The 6,000-nt window shown below is 45.7% G+C and overlaps 1 protein-coding gene across 1 annotated transcript in view; it reads right to left on the reverse strand.

Annotated features, from left to right (window-relative positions):
* The window catches only part of LOC105452192 (tyrosine-protein phosphatase Lar), a 390,547-nt gene extending 388,953 nt beyond the window's left edge, over positions 1-1,594 (reverse strand). Inside the window, exon 1 of the mRNA XM_011693088.1 lies at positions 927-1,594. The gene's annotated coding sequence lies outside the window, so the exon portion shown is untranslated. The remainder of the gene's footprint in view (positions 1-926) is intronic.
* Positions 1,595-6,000: the final 4,406 nt, after the last annotated feature.

Here is a 6,000-nt window from a genome sequence, read left to right on the forward strand (position 1 = left end):
AAAAGTCTCTCCCGCCGAGCTAAAAGCTTAGATTATCGTCGTTCTCGATCGATCGTCGCCTGGGCTTCAAATGTAATCGGATTGTACGTTGAACGCGCGAACGGACCTCATTCACGAGTTAGAAAGTAACTGTGCACGGTTTTGTATGACCGTGTACAGAGAAATCCGGCTTTTAATCGCGGTCCTCGTGCATTATGAGCTCGAGAGTTCATTGTACCGTCGTTAAAAATACTATACTCGCGCAACGACCTGAATCGACAGTCACGCCTCGACAAAATCGATCGTTACAACGTCCGCTAACCATTGATGTGCTCAACGTATTTTTATATCTATTTTTATATCGCGTCTATAAACGTGCCCTAAGAACGGTGATCGTGTTATAGTGTGTCGCATCGATAACGATTATTTTTGCGCGAAAAACGATCACGGCGAAATGCCACACGTGGCGCCTCAATTGAAAGCTGTATCATTTACAAACATTGCGCGAGTCAAACACTGCAAATGTATGAGCACCAGTTAAACCAATGTTAAACTTACATTATATATTAAACATCACATTTTATAATATTTGTTAATGAATATTAAAATTCGTTTCAATTTAATTGCTTACATAAAAACTATTGTACGCGCAATTTAAAAATATTCCCAAAGCGCATTTAACGTCAAATGCGGTGTCGTTCCAGCACGAGTTTTTCTTTCTGTATAAATTATATCAAACATATATTATACCAAAATCACGTATAGTAACATTTATCGCTGAATGTGCGATGAGAGTTGAATTTTGGCTGATCGGGGGCATCGTCGCGTGTTCGTCGAAGCGACGTCATCTCGGTATGCAATTATTGCCGCGTCCCGGGTACAAGAAGAAAAATGCTCTCACGGAGCGTTGAGAAGGGTGCGGAAAAAGGAATATCTCTCGCACTCACCTGAATGGGTGAGCTGCTTGAGGAATGCTTCGTAGCGCGCGGCGGGACAGCGCGGGGAGAATGGTGGTTCACCGCATTTTTCCACGCTGTATACGTCGTCGTCGTCGTCGTCGTCGTCGAGTGTTCACGTGTGCCACCACTACTAACCACCACCGACAGAACCCACTACTACTATTATTATTATTGCTATCAACCAGCACCAGCAATAGCAGACGCGGAAATAACTGCCTTTTATCTCACTCCGTCTCACGCTGACGCGCTGACTCTGTCTCGTCGAGACGCGGGATAACTTTGGGCCGCCTCTGGCCGGCCGGCCGGGAAACGTTCACTCGCGAAATCACGTCGTCGCAGGACGACATACGACGACGTGCGATGCCGATAAGTCGCGAAGTTACCAGTTCCCCGTTCTAAGCGCTTAGGCTCTCATCGCGTCGACTGTTCGACCAGACACACGAATATCTACTCGGGCGTTGCGCCTGACTCGTCATTGACTCGTTCTACTCCACGCCACTCTGTGACGGGACAACGGAGCAATAGGCAGAGAGAAAGAGAGAGATGACGAAGGGAGAAGCGAGCTTCGCCGGGACGAACGAATGCCGTGCGAATACGACGAATCCACGTTGCTGGACGGTGCTGAAACGCGTTCTACCCCTGCTGAGGCCGGGGGTTAAACTGAATCCGAAAGCCACGGTCGTACACTCGTGGGCGCTCGAGCGCATGCTCCGTATTTTGTCGCTTAGCCTGTGTGCGTGCGGCACGTCGCTTCGTGTATATATATATCACACGAGTGCTTATACAGGGTGGTCAAGAAAATCCCTCCCCGTTAAGAGAGAAAATTGTCCCTTCACACGGTAGCTCCCTGCACTTCTTCGCTCTCTGTGGAAGGGCCGGCCCTCTCGGACGCAATCCCTCGCACGTTCGCCGGCGTTCGCTTTCTACCCCTAAATTCGATTGCCGACCCCCGGCGTGGCCGTAAAGATACGGGAAAGCGGTGCCGGCAACTCGTTGCAAACTCCTTTTTCTCGGCGCGGCGCGGTAAAATGGCAAGCGGCTCGTTTTTGCACAAGTCACTTGATTTTTTTTTTCTCTCTCGCTCGCTCTCTCTCTCTCTCTCTCTCTCTCTCCCTTCTCTCTCCCTCTTCTCCCGCCTCCCTTTTCTTATCCTCGAAACGAGGCACGAAATAACGACCTGGCAGTAGTGTAGACTTGCAGCGAAGGAAAACTCACGTTTCGCTGAAACAAGCAGCGGCCGGCGCGTCGCGTCCCACCGACGATGCATTTTGTCGTAACTGCAGTCGCCTCGTATTTTCGATTAAAAAAAAAAAAAAAACTCCTGTTCGCCCATAAAACAGCGACGGCGATTTTTAATTTAAAATACTGCGTCAACTGTACACGGCTGAGGAATTTCATCGCGCTTCTACGATTTTGCCGAAAAGATCGTCGTCGAGTTACGAGCCATCGTCGACGCTCGAGCATGTCGTCGAACCGGGTGTATACCGTTTTAATAACAAGCATACTTCGAGTTTACCGGATAAAGGAGCACGCGCGTGCGGCATATTCTCTTTCTCGCTCTCTCCTCCATTCCCTCTTCGGAGCTGTATATACACACTGGAGTAAAAGATGAAAAAAAAGTTACACGCTATAGTCGACTCCGCGCCGTTTTATGGATGAATTCGGAGTCAACGCGCAAAATCGTTCAATGGTTCAGATTAGATTATGCAATTCCGTCCTTACGCGGCGGAGAGCGACGTCGACGTTACATTCTCTGCATCTCGGAACATCTGGCTTTACGAAAATTTTCCATAAAAGCACGACGAATCTTCGCGCCGTTCTAAGAAAAACGGTAAAATTAATGAACGGAATTTTCGTAGAACGATGTAACCTGCACTTTTCTCTCTTTAGCTCTTTCTCAGCATACATTAATTTCGATTAGGAAGACGCATTTGCGAATCGTGTACGTAAAATACGAAAGATATATTTTGAGATATTATTATATTATAAACCTTACTTTGCTGTATTTCGCAAAGAATCCCCCATTTTATATCAAATTTCACGCTATGTAATGCAATAAAGATAAGTTAAGGAGAATAAATTAAAATGGAAATAGCTTCTAAATTTCTCTCATATAAGTTGTAATGAACATGCTGCAAAAGGCTCTTCAACGTATAATATAATAAAAATGTCTTTCTGTGCGACATAAATCTGCACAAAACGGTTATGCTTGAAAAATTTCGTCGTTATCACATTATAAAATCGGTTGTGAAACCGATTATAATATTACGTTTGTAATAAAATGCGTTATAAACAAAATGCAATATAATATTTAGTACTAGACACGGTGCAAAAAATTTTAAACATATAATTCGCTCTTATCAACATTCATATAACGATAAATATATTTGAACATTGTGCTTTATAAATATGTTTTACATATAAATTAGATTCTTATATTTTCAACAGGCAATTTATATCGATCGCAATGTAACTAGATTTGAGAGTATGGTAATATTGTTACGATACGTTCTAACGGCAGCACGCAGTAAAGAGGATAAATTGATATTGCAAACGTGAAAATTTCATTGCAGGAAAATGGCGTATCTCTACGTGCGCGAGAACAATGATGAGAGAAAAGCCCGCTCGTCGCGGGCTGTCGATCGCGGATTAAACTCGAGCGGCGCGACGCGTGTCGCGGAGTTTTTGGCACGCTTTCTCGCGGCAAAACCAACTTTCCTTGTCCTCCCACGATCGTGAATGATGCGAGGTAAGTTTCTGGGAGCGCCCGGATGGACGGGTGAACTCGACACCCGTCTGGGGGAAAGGAATCCCAGAAGCCGCAAAGGAACTCGATCATTTCGTATATATATCTATATAATACGTACGAAGCTTGTATTCAGTCGCCGCAGACGTCTTGCCGGCGTGGGTTAGCAAACCCATTTCCTTCGAGCTCACCGAAAGCCTCGAAGGAACGAAGCTTTGAATCCCCCTTCGTGAATATGGGCTTCAGCGGAAAAGAAGACGACGCCGTCGCCGCCGTCGACGTCTTTGCGACTTTGATTAAAGATTTAACTCGAGGATATAACGGCGGTTTCGCGAAAGAGGATCCCTCAATCGCATTTATCCCGCATAAAAAGCGAGCACACAGCAATTACCCAATGTCCGCAAGGACCGCGCGATTAAATTTCCACACGCCTTGAGATTATCATCGTTGTATTTGAGGAAACAGAATTAAGCGCCGCGGCGCGCAGAAAAAAAGCGGGCGCTGGTATAAAAATCGAGAGAAAACAGCTAATATTAAATTAAAACGTCGACGGTGAGGCGAACTCATTAACATGCCGGAAAATTTTATTCGTTTTTTCTATCAAAGTGGAAGAGAGGAGAGAGCTCTCTCTTCTCAAGAGAATATTGCACAAAGTTGAATGTCCATCGAACGCCTTTATTATACATTTTATACGCCGGGAGAGACTGAAAATAGCATGCCGAGAAAAAAACACGGTGAAAACATAGTTTGTATCTCGTTGTTGCTAAAAGCAGTTAATCGCCTACTCCCGCCCTCGCTAACGACTGCTTAATTCTTTCGAGTTCCGTGTTGAAAGTAACCATGCATCTTGCAGCATTTTATCTTAGAGACCGCAATTAACCGTATCTACAGAACGTACAATTGCGCCTGGCAAAATTACAGTATTCGCGATGTGGCCGCTCTTTGTGTGCACGGCGTTACAGCGATATGAAATAAGTGACAGAACGCATTTTCCGAGATCCGTCAAGCCCCGCGAGATCTCACGGCGGAAGGAAACTCGACCTGCGAGATCACGAGAAAGCTCGATCACTTTGCCGGCAGCTTTTCATCTGGGCCTAGCAAATCCATTTCCGTCGACTCCATAATCGCAACCCCGTAGCTCCGAAGGGATTCCTAGCATCTCGCTCAAGGTACGCGAATGTGCGAGGGTTAAAGACAAGATCAACAAACGGCACCGAGCGGGGCAAGAGAAGCCTCTCCCCCCCCCCCCCAGCCGAGAAAGGAAACGACTTCCTATTTTCTGGCGGTTAGGTCGCCCTCCTCGCTTGACGTATCCGAGAACACAGGCCGGAGGAGAGTGACGTATACGGCCATCAACGAGCCAAGGAGCTTTTCACGAACCTTAGACGGGATAAAGTCGTTATGGCACGGAATCGGCGCAATCAACTTGACGACGGTTCGGCATTACCGTTCGTGCTGTCCGATTAAATTGGAACCTTCGTAACATTATTCGTTTTAATACATTAACTGTTTCTCGGAAAGCTGTTTCTCACTATTGCCTCGCAAGATTTTATCGCGACTTTAGTAGATGACTTTAGTATACAAATAAATAATGAAATATTGTTATTAAACAATTTGATTTCAATTAAAATATAATAATTCGCTTTCTCTAACATCACACGGAAAATAATTTTTTTTGTTGTTGCAAATTTGACACCGTCAAAGAGAAACAGTCATTATTCCGCAACGTTGTATTGTATTTAATAATAAATGCCGCGTGTCCGGCTTTTCTCTTTGCCTCTTTCATCGTATTAGCAAAACTGTCACTTACAGCACTCGTTTAACGGCCGCTACAAATAAAGAGATCGATTTGCGTGCCGATTGCGTGCCTCTACCGCGTCGCCGCTGTTACAACGATCGGTTAAGGAAATGCGAATATCGACGACGGTGGGACACGTCGTGTCCACTCTTTTTTTTTCTCCCGGTCGTTTTCCGCGACGAATTTACGATCGTCAGCGCGCGCTATACGTCTCTCTCCCGAGAGACTTTTCCGTTTTCTCTATCTCCTCCCCGCAGAACCCGTCCGCGTTTCCTGCACCGTCCATCGCCCTTTCTCCCCACTTCCGTCGTCTCTCATAAGCGACTGTTCGTAACAAGTAGCTCGCAGCTATACGAACGATAAGTTGCGAACTGAGCGGCTTCTTTATCGTCATCTTTCCGAGGAGACCTTGAACAGAGCGCGACCCGGAGTGAACGCCGTGAATCTCAAATTCGCAATTTCTTTCATCGAAAAAATCGATCGATTATTGAGCGGCAAAAGGTAACGAGATTAACTAA

This window comes from Wasmannia auropunctata, unplaced genomic scaffold (genome assembly GCF_000956235.1).
Source record: "Wasmannia auropunctata unplaced genomic scaffold, wasmannia.A_1.0 LD336036.1, whole genome shotgun sequence".
NCBI lineage: Eukaryota > Metazoa > Arthropoda > Insecta > Hymenoptera > Formicidae > Wasmannia > Wasmannia auropunctata.